At 41.2% G+C, this 19,837-nt stretch overlaps 1 long non-coding RNA gene across 1 annotated transcript in view; it reads right to left on the reverse strand.

Annotated features, from left to right (window-relative positions):
* Positions 1–19,735, reverse strand: part of LOC112844112 (uncharacterized) — a 53,657-nt gene extending 33,922 nt beyond the window's left edge. Inside the window, exons 1-3 of the long non-coding RNA XR_003216710.1 lie at positions 19,611–19,735; positions 19,007–19,136; positions 8,921–9,074 (exon numbers count right to left, since the gene is read on the reverse strand). This is a non-coding gene — a long non-coding RNA (uncharacterized LOC112844112). The remainder of the gene's footprint in view (positions 1–8,920; positions 9,075–19,006; positions 19,137–19,610) is intronic.
* Between the last annotated feature and the right edge of the window lie 102 nt (positions 19,736–19,837).

Genomic DNA, 19,837 nt, shown 5'->3' on the forward strand with positions numbered 1-19,837 from the left:
AGAGAATCCATTAAGAAAGAAATAGCATTGCTAGAAGAGATTTTACTTCACTAATATCTATACAATAAATTATGCTCTTGTCAAATTCAAGGAATATATTCAAAGTGAGTCCATCAAAGCAGAATACCTGCTCTGGTTTCATGAAACCACAGACACTGATGTGCAGAAGCCCTGCGGCTAGTCTTACTGTCTGAGCATCAATAGCGCCCTGGGCTCTGGACCGAGCCTGCCTAACACCTGGATTGAGGCCTAAGCTGCTGTGGGGCAGGTAAGCGAAGCAGGCAGAAAATGAGAGGATACTGATCCTGGAAGTGTTGCACTACTTGGATCCAAGCACAGAGGGTTTCAGCCCAGGATGTTTGAACATAATGTCATTCAGTAAGTGCACACTGGCTTCTATTACAAGCACGTCTCTGCTGGAAAGCCTCAGAACCCTTCCGGATGTTTCCTGGCCCCGATCATCTTGCTTAGATGTGTTCTTTCTGGCCTGGTGAGTGTGATTTTATCTTGGATTGGCATGACACATACGAACGTAGGCTGGGGTGTTTGAACTTGAGCTTGGCTTCGTCCAAGGCCTCAGCTCACCGTCATACACACACACAGACGCACACACTCTCTCTCTCACTCCTGGTCTCTCTCACTCCCTTGCGGCCCTTCATCTCTTTGTTGGAGTATGCATAACCATTGAGAGAGTGCCAAACTGGGCTGAGCTTGAGATGCTGATACAGGAGAAACCTGTGCTATCCCTTTAATGAGTACACACATGCACACACACTTTGCACTGCGTGGCTATTAGGCACCAAGAACAGGAGGAAAACTATTTGAAAGTGAATTTTAGATTTCCGGTGGTGGAGCTCTGCCTGGGAGTGGCAGCCGAGCAGAGGCGCAAGCAGTGCGCGCGCGCACACACACACACACACACACCTCATACACCTCACTGTTTCAGCTCCAGTTGCTCTCGCACACAGCATGGATGATCAAAAGAGGCCAACGGCTGCCGACCATTATGCCAATGACACTTTGAGTAAGAGTCCAGAGAGTGCAGCGACATGACAGCCATTAGGGATTGAAAGTGGGACTTTAAAGGAGGACTGAAGGATAACTGTCAGTACAGAATCAAAGGCAGAAAGTGAAATCTTCATAATGTATTACACTGGAAAATTCCTGCTCTAGCTGTCTCTCTAAGCCACTTGCTCAAAAGTATCCCATACAAAGCTACACCAATCAACTCCCCAAAAAACATTAAACAGTCAGGAACAAAGGGCTGATGAGGGGAGTTCAGAGACTGGCACTCTGTAAATGAAAGCGAACAGCGGTGTGGGCCATTGTGCGGGTGGTAGACAGATAGATCATTAACGACTGGACTGGGTTGCTCTCAGAGCAGAGGACTACTAGTAGCAAGCAACTCTAGCACTGCACCTCTGTTTCCCCCCCGCTTAGATCCAGCTGACAAATGTGACTGAACCAGTATGGCAGCACAATTAAAGCTAATGGATCGCACTCTGTGACAGTCGCAAAGAGGATTCAAACTTTTTTCAAAAGCACCGCGAGAAGCTTTGTCACCATGCGTTTAAAATGTAGCTTCACACGTTTACAATTCCTGCAATAGTTAAAAATCAATAAACTGGACGCAGATAAACTCCATGTCTTCCAACTTTGATTTGTCGACTCATTGTATAATTGACAAAACAGAGGGCAGCTTCAAGTGTGTTGCTTTAGTGCTTTTTATTGCTGAAAACAAGGCCTTCTGCTGGCACTGACCAAACACTCTGCTGCTCTCTCAGCTTGGCAGAAAACTGCCTCTAATGTGTCTCTCTGTCGCATAATCAGGGATTTCACACTCTAAATCTTTGATCTGGGAGAACCCTCTCTGATGGGAGAACCCTCCAACTGCTACCACACACACACACACACACACACTGTACACACACACACCCCCTCTTGGATCTCTGATCTCCCTCCAATTAATGATGTCAAATGAGTGTGTTTACAGGCTCATTAGATTACTGCTGCAGAAGTAGAGCACCACCCTGCATCATCCAACACACACACACGCATCCATCTATACTCAGACCAAGACTCCCTCTGTCTTGACACAGTCCTTGGAGGGAAGCCTGATGGCAAAGCACCAAAGTACTATTGCCACCACAGTCATAGCTGTGGGTCTGTGTGCTAACTGAGCCATGATGGCACAAGTCCACACAGGCATACTTACAACACACATACTAGATGTCCTACCCAGCTGGACCACTTTATGGGCTGTTCAGGGCCGGTTAGGCCGCAGCCAAGCAAATCCCCTGAAGAACTCCAAGGGCTCTGAGACAAAGGTCTAGTCCAAGGACTAGGCACAGACTGACAGGTGTGTATATTTTCCTGGACTCCCATAACAAAGAGAAGGAGGCGGCTTTATAAAGAGATAGTTGATAGAAGAAACAGAAAATGTATGAAAAAGCAGCAGCACTTATCTATTCCTGGGAACAATTTTTCATGTTTCATTTATCGCCCAATCAGTTTTCCCTTCACAACTGCTTGTTACCATGCAAAACAGCAGGCAGCCCTTAAAAAGACCTCATGCGCTCAGCTGTGCACATCATGCAGGCTGAGTTCAGTACATCACCACTGCCCCCTGTTGGGCTGGAGGTCAGCCTCAACCCCCCCCCAACCAAGAGTGCCACAGGCCCGCACTCTCACCTTAGCGCTCACTGAGGAGCTCGTTCAGGCCCTTGCTTTTCAACACGAGGTAATTATGACACTAATGAGAAGAGTGTGAATCAGAGGGTTACATGCAGACAGGAAGACGGCTCTGACGTGCTGCTTCAATTACAGAACAGTCTGTCCATGTAGAGCCCGAAGACGAAAGGGTGTGAGAGCAATGAAGAGGATGAAAGGGCAAAGAGAGGAAGGAGCAAGTACAGCCTTACTAATACTTATTTAAGACCTGTATCTGTGTTCAACAGCACCTAGCAGGTGAGTAGTGATGTAATCATCACTTTAATGTGGTAGTAATGATTCTCAATCTGCAGCATTTGCCATTAGCAGTAAAACACACATGAATGCACCAAATGCAAGTGGAAAACATAAGGGTGTATTTTTTAAACCAGGATTGTGACCAGTCGCTATGTCCTTACATTCAATGTGCTGACCCTGATTATGACCCTAAGGAAACTGTGTGAGGATGCGGGCCAGGTCTGTATTAGTGGTTCCTAGTCTCATGGCAAAGCCTGAAATTCAGTCTATTCTTTTGTGTGCATTGGCAGGAATCGCCTTTTTTTTCTTGACTTTGTGTGGGTACAAAGTGTGTGTTTGTACTACACATGCCAACTGAGCTGTGCCACTCAGACAAGCTAATAATCACAGCTTTAAAAGAAGTGGTTTTCTTTGTATTTTAACCTAAAGCACAATCTTTTCATAACCTAAACAAGGAGTTTTCATGCCTTTTAGTAACAACTAAAGGGCAAAGCAAATGAACATGTGCTGGAAGTGTAAATAAAATAGTAAAAGAAGTTTAAAAAACATTGATCCCACATGGGATTCCATGTGTAATGAATAACATTTAGTACTAAATGATTCTGGATACAAATTATCCATGATGGCATGAACGGTTAGATACAGAAACTGACGTTAAGTAATTGCGCTTACTCTATTCTCTTTGTTTGTGTTTTAGTAAATAAATGGCATCGAGATCACTGCTGTGTCCCTCTTTATGTCGCAGCCTTTCGAGCTGCTGGTAACTTAATGGTGGCTCATCTAGGATGTGAATACTTAGGACACATTCAGCTAAAGGCTGTGTGTGAGAGAGTCTGGTAGCTTTCTCCTTAGGGAGTTTGGCTAAAGAAAGCTTTTCCTGACAGTCTGGGTGACATGGTGACCTCAGCTGAAGTGACATAACCTGTGGCAGAGAGTGCTGGCTCAGCAAACTCTGCGCTTAACAGTCACTCAAACATCACAATGCTCACACGCCCCGAGGAAAACACACAAACACACGATGCCACACACACACACAGACCGAGAAGTGACAATGACAGTGACAAATACCTCTTTCAGATATCACACTCAGCCAGTCTACAGTTACACACTAAACAGAACTATATGAACAGGGGGAAGAAGCACACACACACACACACACACAACAGCCGGGGCTGGCACATTACTATTCTATTGAGGTTTAGCAGCACTACCTTCTCCTCCCAGTGGGAATTCGATAAGCAGGAAAATCACTGTATTTTTCACACACACCGCACGCACACATATCCATAATTTTCCTGCTGCCTTCAATCTTCCAGTCTTCTCCCACAAATGCTCCCATCTTGTTTAGAGAAAAAAATACTGGTCCTCACAGACTCGCTCATATTAGAGCCATTACCACTGAGGCGCCTTTTTTGGCCTGTATGTTTTAGGCCAGGCATCTTTTTCTATCCTCTGGTCCTCTCTTATCTCGTTACACACTCTTCAGGCTTTGTGGTTAAATTATGTATTAAGGTCAATGTCAAAACACGGAAGATGTGTAATCTGCAGGGAGTTTCCTTTTATTCATTATTACAGTGAAGGCTGAGCACAACTGTCAGCCAGCCACGTTTGCGCTCAGCATGGAAGCTTATGTGCTCAGCGGGGCCCTACCAAGCCTCTCTCCCTCACTCTCCTCTCCCCTTCTCCAGCTCTCCCATGGCCTCCCCCCTCATACACACCCTCTTCATCCTTCTCCTCCTCTTCTCCTCCTGGGCAGACCCCGGATAGATTTACCCAGCTAACCTTCACAGTCTGGGATCTCCCCCTTCTGCAGTGCCAGTTTGAGAGCTGTCAACCCACCTATATGCCAATCTGATAAATCCAAAGGAGAAAAAAATGTGCATGCCGGAGACCAAGGGAAGAAATGAGGAAATGTAAAGGGAGGGGGGCTTGTTGGGAAAGACGAGGGTGTCGTGCCATTCACTTGTAGTTCAGGGAATCCGTCTAATCTGGAATCATGTCAGGATATTGCGAGGTTATGTGAGGCACTCCCTTTCCCACATCCATGTGTACCCCTGCTTGCACATGAATGAACAAGCAGAAAAAAAAACAACATAGAAAGAAACAGAAAGAGAAGCAGAGTGAGAGGTTGTCAGCGTCTTATGCTCTTTGTTTATATTCAAGGGAAACTGACATTATGTGTTGACAGGATAAGCTATCATCTCCTTGGATTTCTGCTGTCCTCCACAGAGACTTGGATCTGGGGGGTTCGTGCCTTTCCTCTCGCCTGTCTCGCAACAGCTCAACATTTGACCCCCTGTTTTCTCAGCTGCTGTCAGTCAATGTCAAACCCTCTTTTTCTGTGTCAGATATGTACTGACAGCTTCGGCACAGCCAGCTTTGAGCACCCCGGATGCCTTTAACCTTCCCGTTCTTGCTTGTAGATCTCTTCCTCTTAACTGCTCACGGGGGCAGGAAGCAGTTTGATGAATCTGGTCCAGCTTTGTTGCAGCCAGTGTAATTATCTTTCAATTAGATTAATTCGGTTAGGCCTCGGTCGCATTTACAATACTAACAGCATTCCTGGGAGGCGACCACTCTGTCATGTTAACTGTTACACAATTATCTCTGTAAGTGATAATAACTGCTGCTATTATCAACCATTTGACATGCAAAGATCCATAAATAAACATATGCAACCAGCACAGACATATTAGATTTAAGGAAACAGGATCATATACGCTATATATCCTTCAATTAAAAGATGGAGAGGAGAGCTGAGGGAAGTTTAAAAAAAAAGGATTAAAAAAAATCTTCAAAGAGAAGTAAGAATAAGCGCACAAGGCAAACAAAGCAGACAGCCAAGGTTATCTCGCATTTTTACCGCAGATGGAGTGAGTGATGGAGAAAGGTTAAGATACTCGGCACTACCCAGGCAGGGAAGCAAGGAGGCCAAGGTTGGCTTTCTTTTAAAAATAAAATGCACACTCTCTCTCGTCCTGCAGCCTCTCTCCTGGTGGTTGCATCTCCTCTCTCTCAAGCTCATGTGTTGTGCTTAGGAAAATGCCTCCTGACTGGTGGGCCTAATTACTGGCTCCTCACTGACCCGCGCCGGGCCGAGGCCTCGTCAGAACACTGATTCAACATGAGCTCTGCACCGGCCAGCACCTCACACTAATGAATACTAATGAATAATTATCACTTGCTGGCTGGCGCGGCGGCCCACTGCAGGGACACATGTTAACACACCCGCTTGTAGAGCTGCAGGAGAAGCGTAGAGGCCCTTACCCAGAGAACAGGCACCTCAACTGGTGCACAAGGCTATGCAGAAATATGCAAGTCTCCCCAAAGGGAGGCAGGGAAAAGCATACAACCCCTCAAGGTTAAACCAAAGTAACAATGAGTAGAGTGGAGCGCACTGACCCCTGTGAGGACTGTTTTGATTGTCATGACCTGTGCTAGGCTTAATGTATATTGGGGAAAGCTGTGGCAGTTAATACAGGTTAACCGCTTTGGTAAAATGATGAAATCTGTCAGACCAGGTGTAGAGTCAATGATCGCAGCAATGTAAACCTCTCCTTTGCTTCCTCCTGCTGTGTACTGCAGGTAATCTATACTTCAATATGACTGTGAAGAACTGCTTATTGGATTTCAAACAGGAGCCAAGAGATGGGGAAAACAGGCTGGAAACCTATGACCTAAAGTCAGCAATCATCATAAAATATTAAAACCAGGGCTGTCCAGATAGTCAGTTGGTTTGCTGCTCAGAGCAGGGTGTCCTCAGGTTCGATTCTTACTGCGTGTCATTTGTCAGCTTTGTCTTATCTGAAGTGTTTATTTAACAAGAGCACAAAATCATTAGGAAAAAGAGGCCGCAACAGGCGTACAGGAAGATTTCAGTAATCAAGGACAGTCATTTGTGGACAAAATAATCAATAACTCTTGGTATTATTATTCGGTTTGAAAACACAATATTTCTTTCAACAGATCAGGATGGAAAAGTGTCTGTCTGTACATTCTTTACCTTTTCTGACGTACTATTGTGACAGTGTGATAACAGCAGTGGTGTAAAGTAAGCAAGCATGTTTATTTAGAACACTTAAGTTTTCAGGTATTTTGCATGCCTCATTATACTCCACTGGGGAAAAATATTACATTATTTTTTTATAATAAGAGAAACAATATTACTGTGTAATAAAAGCACAAAATGTCATAACATAACAAAAAAGTCATTTTGCATCATGAGCGGTCCTACTTCTACTTCAAGTGCTTTAAATGCACTACTCTTAACTTTATTCATAGAAATATTATAATAACTGGTCTTTTACTCATATCCTGATGAGGCGGCTGTGGCTCAAGAGGTAGAGCAGGTCAGCTACCTAATTCTCATTGAATCTCTGGCTGCTCCAGTCTGCATGCTAAAGTATGCTTGAGTAAGATAAACCTCAAGTGTGAATGTGCGTGATTGTTAGATCGAAAGCACTTACTTTAAAATACACTTTTGGGTTCTTTCTTTTAAGAATCCGAGCGCTACTTCCAAAACTATGCAACTATTGTGAAAGCCAGGAGTGCTGATAAGAACGTTTTGTTGTTATTCCCTGTGTGTGTCAGTTAAACATTGCTCTTTCAGCTCCTTACATTATCTTTAAACATTTAGAACTAATTATGTAGCACAACAGACAAACATCAACCACTGATTACAGTAAGTGTTATATTGTCTTTTCTGCTATATTCAGCCAGCATATCGGCACATTCCTAATATCGGATCACAAAGTATAATGTAGGTCCTGCAATTAGGGTACTTTTTTCCTGCTCCAGCAGAGAAATAGGCTTTAAAACTTCTAAAATAGTCTTTGAGTAAGTAGAAACATAAAAAGTTACTTGGTATTATTGATACATTTTTCAACCTTCTAACATCATGTCTTCATATGAACTGATGTGAATTAAAACATCAACAGCCAATTTATAACCTAAAGATAAAAATATTCATGTCAGCCCAAATTACTCTTCTTCCTAAACTTTATAAATAGTGAACTTACCTGCTATTACATTACCGGTGTAAGTTCTTTGTCACTGTGCTGACATTTCTACGTGGTACATTTTTAGGTTAAATTATACTCAACTCCCTAACACTGAGTGTAAGACTGTGTTTTCATATGTGTGTATGTGGGTGCAGGAGTGTGCACAACACACTGGTTTTCCCCCTTGTGAGGAAATGTAAAACTTCTTGGTGTGTTATTTTTCTCCCCACCGTTTGTTCTTTTGATCTGTGTGTACATTATCTCCAGCTCTTTGAATTTCAATTTCACTGTCATGTAAGCTCTTTTCATCACAGCCGACGGTTGCAGCTCTAATAATATTCAACTTTTAGGTCACAGTGGAATGCTAATTAGATTGCTATTTTAATTAATATGTCCCTGCAGGTTTCCATATCAAATCAGTTTGAACACTATATTGTGCACTTTGAGCCAATAAATTACAATGAATCCCCAAAATAACACCACTTCAAAAAAAGAGGAGGATTTTAAGGTGTACAGGAGCGGCGCTCGTTTGAACTGTGTTTACATAAATTGCTTATTGTTGCTTAATAAACTGCATAATATTAACCACATTGGGATGCGTTTGAAACTGTTTCAATAAGCCATGGTAGATGTGTCTATTTTCCACTAATAAATCCATACATGAACCTGCTCATGAGATAAAAGCCACAACTTAGCTGGTTATTTTCAAGGGCAGTATAGTGTTAAATGTGCACTGGGAGATAAGTGCAGCGGCTAGAGTAGTACAGACTGTGTGTGTGTGTGTGTGTGTGTGTGTGTGTGTCCGTGTGTGCTGGTGGTGGTGGCATTTAAGGGCTTAAAAGTGCTTCACTTTCCATCAGAGTGTCATTTGTCTGTCAGCATTTCTGTGTGTGTGCGTGTACATGTATCTGCTTCTGTGTGTGTGTGTGTGTGTGTGTGTGTGTGTGTGTCACCCTGGATTCTCAAATGGTTGTTCTGTCCTGCAGCTCAGGGTGTCCCATTCATCATGTTGAGAGGAAACGGAGAGGCCTGGGATATGAGCACTGCTTTATTCCTCTCATAATCAAAGGTCATATTGGAGTCCAGTGTTCAAATTGCTTTACCTCACTGAAAAGACACACACACGCACACAGAAACACATACAAATTAGTCGTCATGCCAAAATGATACCATGCCAAATATGTTCTGCATTTTCCAAAACAATCTGGTGTAACACCTGCACAGTGACCTCTAAGTATAATTTCATCTTTAATTCTCCATATGCATCATTCTAACTTTATTGTTATAACTCTGAACTGTTATGATTAAAGGTTTTCATCCAACAATGTGTACTTCAATTATGTTTTTACTAAATTCAAATTCTTTCTGAGGCACATGCTTGCTGTGCAGCCTCTTTAAGAACAGGAGACCCAGTGCTGCTTTTGCACACTAACCAAAATTTATATTCATGGATGAGGAGGGTGGAGGGGCTATTTGGATGTTTATTATACTTTAAAATGAAGTAATCCGCATTTCGCTGCCTGCGAGGTAATTAATGTGGGGAAATCTTGAATTAAAGATGTAAATCCTGACACTTTGGCAGGGGGGCCGGTAAGGGACAGTGGTCTCCAAGGTCTAGATTATTCTTAGCGTATACCAATTAACACCATGTATCTTCTTTTATGTTCACTTCAATTAAGAGCCTTTACAATTTTTAAGTTCTTTTCTTCTCAGTAGTTAGAGAATGTCAGAGAGACTGATCAAAGGCATTAGCTGCCGTCCGCGCACCATAGGTAATGCTGTTTTGCATAAAGAAATCTGCATATTGCTAAGAAGGTTTTCATTTCATTTTGCATGAATTACAGAACCAGGGATGCTGTAGTAGATGGAGATGGAGAGATATGACTGTACACCTTTACAAAAAAAACAGAGAAACCTTTCAACACAGAATTACCGAACTTTGTCAAATCTTGGAGGATTTTGACTTCAGCATCAAGGTGCCTCTATCGAGATGAAACAGACCAACACCAGTTGAATACATTACTTTTTTTGGTTTCCTGTTGTTGTTCCACCTCATTCGCGTTTTGCAGGACTTCTGTTAAAATCTGTCCCTCACTATTAAGAGTGTTAATAAGTTAAAGCGTGTGCACAGCAACGTTAACACCCAATAACTCCAGCTCCTGAGGTAATCACGCTCTGATTTATTTGGGTGATTTTGGTTCAATTGTTTTACAAGGTTCCGCCTGCTTTCACGATGACCATCTTTTTATAGGCCTGAAAATCAGGCTGTGTCCAATAGCTTTCCCCTCCATTGGGGATGCTTTTGTTTTCCCTGCTCTTTCATTCCTCTTTCCTTTGCATTACCTAGTTTTTACCCTCAAGACCAGTGTCTAATAATAAATCACATAACATATATAGCACTTTGAGACCTTTCTCATTTGGTTCAAATAGTTCAGTAGAACTTTGTGTTCCCGTAGATCTATTTACGTGTCCGTACGCGCGTGTGTAATCGTTGACCTGCGCACAGCTAGTGCTGAAACTCTGCAAACAGATGCAGGAAGAACAAACAAACAAATAACCTGTTTGCTTGTGATAATCACTGCTACTTAATTCCATTACACTGTCAGCTACCAATAAATCAATGAGCAAATGAACTGACCGGCTATGAGGAATAGCCATCTATTGCTCGTCTGTGTTATTCTATTGATGTTCCACCAACGGCCGTCCTGCAGATATTGAATGCTCTTTAAGCGAAGTGCTGACATCATAATAAAAGGCCACCATGAACTGGCCGGCTGTGTGGTTTGGGAGCTTCAGGCTAAAGAGACGGACGGCCTCTGAAGAAGGAAGAAAGGCAATCTTCAAAGTCAATACAACCAAGTGCTCTATGTGGTCCCATTTACTGCACATAATGAAACTACAAATAGCCTCTTATACAACGCAAACAAAGCACATACACAAATGGCGCTGCAGTCAGAATAATTATACGATAACTGGAATGATAAATTATGTGTTTGGTGGGTTTTTTGACATTAGCATTACCTCTGACTTGTTTTGAAATCTGTCAGCTTAGTTGAAGTCTTTCCTAAAAGACATTAAAAAGATCGAAATATGTGGAATATATATTAGAATTGACATTGCATAGAGTTTATTTTTAAATGCACTCAAATGCACTTTCACCTCCGTGTGTGCGAATCTGCAACTGACTTTTCTGATGACAGTGTATTTAATCCATTGCTCGTGACATCATAAAAAAATGAAGGGCTGGCAAATTCAAACATCAAAACATTAAGTTGGGCGCTGTGTCTGTGCAGCCCTGTGTTTTCATAACCCGAGTGTCTCAAAGCATTATTAACAAAAATCTTTTGCTCAGCCTTGCATTTCTAAGGCCAATAAAAAGCAGCATGAAGAGGCTGCACTGGTGCTGACACAGAGCATACACAGCACAGACAGCCATCTAGTGTTGGAAATGAGCACATGCAGGAATCAAGTAAGGAGGAAAGGCACTTTACTGTATCCTATACGCTATGTTTACACCTCCATTTAGTTTTAAGGGCCACAAATGATGGATATTTTAGTTAGAGCAGACAAAGGGAAAAATATTTCAATGAACTAACAAAGACTGGATTAAGCGCTGAGTTATTTGTTGTGTGTGTCGTCATTACACCCACAAATTGGAAGAAAAACTCTTATGTGCTTTTGTACTATGCAACCAGGAACGGGAGCTACGCTAATGGTCAGAACTCGTCTTTTCAACCCACACAGAACACAGCGCACCCTGGTTTAGCCTAATAGCTAGCCTACTGCAAGAGCTTAACCTCTCCCATGGATAGAACTGAAATAACAAGGCATCAGCTCTTGGAGACTGTGTCCACCTCTTTCGCGAGAAACCTTTCCTTACCGTTACCTTTTACCTCACCTTTGAATTACAGCAGCACGAAATGGGAATTTGTTAATGTATGCAACCCAAATAAACAAAGATTATAAACAAATGTGTTGCATATTGCTATTGTGTGCATACAGGGAGCATGAATATGGATTTGCTGAGCTTTCAAACAAAGACACAAAGGGAGGCCCAACCTGTTGTCGGCTCAGCCCCTTTTTTTTCCCCTGCTGTGAAATCCCTGCTCCCTTAATAATCACACATCATTATGACAATAGATGTTAGGCAAAACACATAAGCCGCACAAGGAGGCAGAAGCAGACAAACGCACATAAATACTGTACCACACTAAACAGATCGTCACAGACTCCTTCAGCCTTATTCACTTCTTGAATAAAGACTGAAGGAGATATGTTTATTCGCTCACTCTTCTGGCTGTTGTAAAGGTCTTGGCCCCTGCAGTCATGCGCACGCAGGCCTGCTCCTGCAGACTTATCATCTAATTGCTTTTCATTGATCCTGTCTGATCAGGTGCCTAATGTTCATCCTTTTCCCGGCGCACTCTCCCGAGCACTTCTGCCAGTCCTAATCTGAGAAGTGTGCATCCTTTTCAATGCTTATAAAACACCCAGGCACAAAAAAACAGCGAGACAACAGAGGATTGTTTTTCATACTGTTGTACCGAATACATCTACAAAGGACTTGTGTGTGTTTATGTGCTGGCAGTACGCGTGCTTTTCTGAAAAGGGATATCTCCTGGCTTTTTGTCAGTTCCCATGCACAGCAGATGAGGACATTTGTGTTCATTTTGCTCTTTTAATTATTGTCAATGTGGATGGGCAGCAAAGTAGAGAGACTCCATTACCTAAAGACACGCAAAGAAGTCCGTGTGCCTTGGACAAGAGAGAATACAATAACGAGTCTGTTTATTTTGGATCAGAGACAAAGAGGCTCATCCTGTAAGGTGAACCAGATCAAGGATTTGGGATAGAAACTCCAAGCTCCTCCTAAAGATTAAATGATGTCAGCATCAGAAGCGAAGGCCAATGTGTGTTGGCAGGCGCTGAGCTGGACTTCTGAGGGATATTACGGTGTGTATGACTATTAATGGACAACAGCAAACGCTGAATACGTTTTTTTCTGCTTTTTTTTTGTAATAATCCGAACCTGGACCGCAGCCACGAGCCCACTAAAACACACATGCACCGAATTCATCCGTCTTGGAGGAGATGTATCGCAGCTTTGGTTTAATATGCAGGCCAGTTCTTGGTGGTATCAGATCAATCGAGAGTTTTAAGTTAGACACAGCCAGTGAGGCAGACAAAAGAGACCATCTTTGGCGCACACTAAGAGAACACTTTTCTTCCCCTTAACATCACAGTTATTGCTTTTTCTGAAGGAGGCATTGAGTAAGACTCAACTGTCTTGTGATGCCCATTAAAAATATTAACTTTAAAGGTGGAGAGTTTTTTTCCCCTGCAGATTGTAGGTTTGGGTTACTTTGAAAGTAATGGCCTAATTACAGTAACTTAATGTATTGTTATACTCGCATGTCTCTGAAAAGATCTGAAATGATAACCTTGACTGCTTAGAGAAACTAAATGTGCTGTTAATACTTGCCATTTTTCCAAGAATAACCGAATGTGATTTAATGATACAAAACAGCAGGACATTTCACCCACTTGGCTCAAATTTTGCTTTTATTTTCCATCTTTTTGGTCTTTTTTTGATGTAAGGGGACAGGACACAACATTTCAGTGTGATTTATCATTAAAAAAAGTCAACTAAGCACCCTTACTCTACTGCATGGCCCAAAAACAGCCCACCTACATTCTAGTTTACCATGAAGCAAGATTCAAGACACTCTGATCTATTTACCTCACTTTGTGTGCACCCTAACTGTGCCATATATATATATATAATGTAAGGAGGCAATCATCTCTTCTGTTACAGACCCCCTTTGAGCCTTTCCCTGCCTTCTCCCGTGCATTATTCAGTCTTTTCCTGAAGTAACAGCCGCCCTCTACACGCAGACAAGTCGACCACTAACACACCACACTAATGTGATGTAAAAATGAATGATGAAATTCAAGCAGGCCAAATGAAAGAGAAACCTATGTGTGTTTGCCTGTGTATATGTGTGTGCCCGTGCATGAGCAAATGCTGGCTCTGGTATAAGCCTATGTGTGCGTGTGTGTGTTCAAAGGTGAGGCCTTGGGTGATGGAGAATAGGATTCTCTTACCTCCTATAAGTACAGAGGAGGATAAAAGCCAGATGTAATGACCTTGGTATAATGAAGGCCTTGCTGATTTCCATGATTTTCTTGCTTTCATGCCACGAATTTGCTTGTTCCATAGGAGGGGCAAGAAGGGAAAAGACGGAGCTCTGTCTGGCCAAACATTAGCGACCAACAACATCAGCCCAGAATCGAACACAAACTCTCGTTCCCATGTTCAAGCCATTATTGAAACGATTATTATCTCGAAGCAAATTAATAGATGAAACACATTTTTCTTAATGGGCTGGTGTTTTATTTTTTTTTGTTTTTTCTAGGTGACCAATTTACTTGCAATTTTCTTAATTTGTGAAGTTATTTAGAAAGTGATGTAATGCTTGCTTCTTTTTATCTTGAAAGCAAAGGCAGCATGTTGTCTAGGGCTGCTCAGTGCAGCTAATATGGCACAACGAAATGAAAGGCTTCAAAAGAGCTTTTCCACTTGGAGCTGATGTAGTGCTGTGGCCGACCTCCAAATATGATTAGACTGCAGTAAACACAACAATAGCAAACAATAAACAACTGGTAATTGGTGTGATCCTCTGTTCCAACAAAATCTTCCTTGATTTGCTATGAATTATGAGCATTAATGTGTCTGCTCACCATGCCCCTCTGAGGATATCAAAAAGCTCCCGCTCCGTCTTGATGGGCCTGTCTCATTAAAGGAGAAATGGAGGCCAATGTGAGAAACTGATGTACGGTGCATTCAGCAGAATAACTGGCATGAACTCACCTCTGATTCATGCTGTCTGTGTGCCTCATATAAGATCATTACACTTGAGTGAATTGTTTGTGTATGTATCTGTGTCTGCTTAGAAAGCAAGTGAGAGGAGTACAGCCCTGACACATCCCAAGTGAAGTGCACCCTCTACAGGCAACTGTTACACATTTTACATCCTTGTATAGCATCTGCAGAACTAGACTGAAGAAAATGTGCAGATTTTGCAAAGTATTTCACTGCAAGCTCACCTGAGAAACAACATACAGTATACCGAGTTGCATTTACACACTATATATGACTCCATTAAATATATATATCTATATATCTGTCGACTCTCTTTGGTATGCTCAAAACCAGGTTTTCCTTCTTAAGCTTTCCAACTCCATACATGCACCTCTTTCATTAATATGTGATGAGAGAGAAAATCTCCAAAGACCCCAATAGGCAGATGCATTGTTTCTCTTTTAAAGTCATCTCAGATGGAAGGAGTGAACTTCAGAGCCTCAGTGAAGTGTCTAATGAAAGAAGTCTCCTCCTCCGCGGCTCCATTTCGCACAGCATATTAGGAATCTAAATGTTGACTGAAGACAGTTTGATTCTGCGTCTGTGATTTTCTTAAGGAATAAAAACAGCGTTGCGTGTTTACAGTGTAGCCATGAAAGAGCTACGAGAAGGCTCATCACTACCCGATGCCATTTTGGGAGGCGGAACGTGAGGTTCATACCACAGTTCATTTGAAAGCCATATCAAACAGAGGATTGTTTAAGACCAAGATCAAAGCCATTTCTGCTCAAAAAATATCACTAGACTATAGAAACATTCTTGTAAAATTCCTGCTTTATGCTAACAATTATTTCAGCAGTGTCTGGAAATAAAACAAACACAATGGGCAGAGGCAAATAAAAATGACATTTCAGGACTGTAGTGGTAACTCGTGTACCTTGTTTTGTATTACATGCCACAGGAATCTGAGAGTTTAAATCACCCTGTCAGCCAGAGTTTCATCACTTGCTGTGCAACAACAACAGCAAAAGAATAAAAATCCTTAAAAATAATCTAATAAAGGCTAGTGAGGATGGGAGCAACTTTCTGATTATATTAATGCACTTCAGTATAGAAACTTTGTGCTTAAAATATTTCCAGCTAAGTGGGTTCCTGAGTCATTCCTGCATTTAAACAGTTGCAACAACAGGCACTGTGTTTAATTAATGATTAACCTCCTAAGACCCGAACTCTTTCATGGCATGCATTTTCAGTTTCTCTTTGCTATTTGGGCTGATTGGGACCTGATAAATGTAAAAACAAACAATTACCTGTTTTTTTTGTTGTTGTTGTTGTTGTTTTACCTGATTTTTGTTTCTGAGAAAAATTTGATCCACATATGAGGGCATTCATTTTAAATTTCGATAGAACAGTGGCAGCATAACATCCTCGTAAGTGGATATCAGGCCCTTGTAGAGCAAAATTTAGAATTGTGGTCTAGACAGCCCAAAATGTGATGTCCACATATGTGGACGCCAGGTTCTAGGAGGTTAAACATGTCAATACTACTCCTACACTAAATGATTTTCATTCATTATAGTCCACCTTATAATTTATATATACAATTATTTGGACTTTTAATAAGACCTCTAACATTAAAAAATGTAAATCTACTCTTCTACAGTGTTAAAAGTCCCATTGACAGGCATAGAGGCTGAAATGTGTTTTCCCAGTGCTAACACTGGCTCTTGGTTCAGTAGGATTGTATTTTTTTAACTAAAGCAAGTACACTCATGTTTTATACGGAGCACAGATAAAAGAACGAGATGCCTGGAGAAGATAAAACCATATATGTTGCTCTAAATGTGGAGTTATTGAAAAGAAGCAGCGTCTGTATCAGCATTACTTTTTACGCATCTACTGCTTACTTTTACTCCTGGTACTCCAAGCTTAAAATCATTTCTTATGCAGTTTGCTGTTTTCTGCAGCACACATTTGACAATGTATGTTGAAGCAAAGTCTGCTCGTGTGTCGCTGAGGAGGAGAACAGTGCCACGATGAGTTATTTTAATACTTAAAACAACATACGCATAAATTGCAGCTGAACAAATAGTTTAACAACATAATGAAATACAATTTTTAAGAAAGCACTTTCTACTAGTTTCTGTTGTGTTTGCAAAATGATTGGGGAATAATATCACCGTAACTTAACAGTAACTGCATATTATTTACATTTCACAATCAAAATCTTTTCAACTCGCTGTTGTCATGTACTTATTTAGTTGTTATATATTCAAAGTCATAAAACAGAAAAGAAAATATTAAATTGCTATTCCACATATCTTCTGGGAAATCAGTTAAAACTATTTGGGTCATTTTGTCAAATTTCAAGCAGATGGAGAAGTCATTTGTTTGTCTGATTGGGCCTTGTTCTTATCTCTGCCTTGTACAAAAATGTACCAAATGAGCTGGTTTAAAACAAATGTGCAACAGAGGTTAAGACCACTTAGAAGCAATTGAGACAAAGGTGGCAACGTTGCTCACAAATTTGTCACTGTCTTGACTTTGCGTTGTAAACGTCCCTACTGAATGAAAGCCAAAGTCAAAGGTGAAGATGTTTGGATTGGTATCAGATCCTGTAAGATGTTCAAGAACAACTAGCTTGAGAGAACTATCAGATTTTCTTTGAGTGTAAGTAAAAGCACTGTAGACCATCCGTCTACAGTATGTTTTAAAGCCATTTTTACACTTTTACACAACAAAAGTTATCCGTACATTACTTATTAAAGACTGCTCTCCTTCTATGTAAGTAATTTATGTGAAACTTCAGCCACAAAAAAATCTCACATCGCAATCTGGATCTTTTAAATGAAGAGAAAAGAGTAGCTAAACTTACCAATGTCAAACAAACTTAAACCTTAAAATAACCATGGCCCATTGCCTTTTCTAGCATGTGAGTACGGTATGGTCCAAATATTTCTCTACAGCACATAACCACAACACAACACTTTTAACTTTATTCACTCCCCTTATTAGAGCAGATTGCTTATCGTCTACTTCACAGAGCGCCCATATAGCATAGCTGACAGCAGTAAGGGCGAGCTGCACACATAAACCCCTCACTAACACTTTCCTACGCTAACCAGCTGTCCCCCTGTGGTTTCAGACTCGGCCAAACCTTTGAAATGTCCTTCAAGGCGTGAAAAAACAACATGCACACTGCTTTGGGTAAAATCCTATTTGTACACTATAATTACACTTTGAAAAGTTGCAAAGTCTAAAGTTTCAAGACCTTCACTTTTTCTCTTCTCATTTCGGATATTGATTGGGCTCTAAAACACATGTAAGGCTCGCTGCTCTACAGAACAAAGAGGTTTCTCATTACGTGCCGCGCCTCAGACAACTTTGGATGTTTCAGATTTGATTTACTCGCGTTATCAAGGGAAGCAATCAGAGGAATTCAGTCGATATTTTTCACAACTGCGGAACCGCCGTTAATGCCCTCTTAACAACAAAGCTACAGGCACTTTGAATGTTCTTATTAACGAGATAGAGGTTTGGAGTGATAGGTGTCCCCAATGTCTTTCATGCCAAAAAGAAAGAGAAACATCAGTAAAGCCCGTCAGCATACCACTGCGGTATGGGCTCCATCAAAAAGTAACTTTTTAAAAATTCAAAATCACCTTCGAAAATACATCCGTCATGTCAGAAGTCATAAAGCTCCAGTAAAGTAAATTAAAGTCATTAGAAACAAATAATTACACACAGTGCAAATGCCAAAAAACTGGTGTTTAGAAAAAATGTTTACAGGCATAATCAGTCAATGCCAAAAGAGAAAGATTAGTCCAGACAAAATTTGTTCTGTTGGCTGCATAATAAACATAATTACCCAGCAACATTGTATTCACAGAAACAAACAATAACCAACATGTTAGTTTTGGCTGCAGTGCTTGTGTAAATGAGAAGAATTCCACGTGAAATTGGTGTGCCATTAGTACCGACCCTGTGATCATGAAATCAGTTTTACTAATGTAGACAAGACTCAAGTACAAAAACACCAAACCATTAAATCAGTGGTTGAAGCCTGGGTCTTAGGTCTGTTATAAAGCATGCCTTTCTGATGAAAAAACATAATAATACTCCACTGTGTTTTCTTTTATTGCAGGTGTCATATATGGTATCAATAATCTAAAATGACCTTTTCCTGTGTTGCTTGTTTTCTATGCTTGGGGATGCAATGAGGGAGCCACGATGTCTGGGGCCACTCCCCCGCACATTAATCAATAAGTATGTCCAGCTCCATATACAGCAGGTGCTCAGTCCAGCTGCTTTGAGAAGACAGAGTGGAATTGGACACATATGCATCATTGTTATTCATGCACAGAGTCAGAATCAGGTTTGTACGATGCTGAACTGGATAGACAGGACTAGTTTCATGGAAATGAGTAGTGCACTGATGAACAGCTCTCGCCGGACATCATACAAACCGACCATACATTATCAAAGGGAATGCAGATGTACAGGTTAAATGAGAAAAAGACTGAATGAACGCCTGTATTAAATTAGTGTCTCAAGATGCACACGGCAATAATAGCAACCTCATACAATTTACACTAATCCACAATATATCGTAAACTTACTATATATTATATTACATGTTTATATATTTTTTACAACTATAATACTTAACAGTCATAAAAATGAATTTATTAAACTTAGGAGATGAAATCATTGGACAACAGGTACGTTATTAAGTCCAAGTCGACGGGCTACGTTTAAAACTGTATAATGTTTATACTTACTGAGACAGACTTGGCAGTAAGGCTTTTGTAGTTACTTATAACTGAGAATACTGCAGTGTTACAATAGGCTTATGTTATTAAGCTAACGGTGGAAAAAGAACCATTAAATGAGAAATACGTCCGCACTTTTAATTTTAACAGGTGTGCGTCAGCACAAGCGCTTACTGATCCCGCGGGAGAAACCGCTGCCACAGCGTGGACGATCTCGCGATAACGCTGTGTGGTTA

Source organism: Oreochromis niloticus, linkage group LG16 (assembly GCF_001858045.2).
Source record: "Oreochromis niloticus isolate F11D_XX linkage group LG16, O_niloticus_UMD_NMBU, whole genome shotgun sequence".
Taxonomy (NCBI): Eukaryota; Metazoa; Chordata; class Actinopteri; order Cichliformes; family Cichlidae; genus Oreochromis; species Oreochromis niloticus.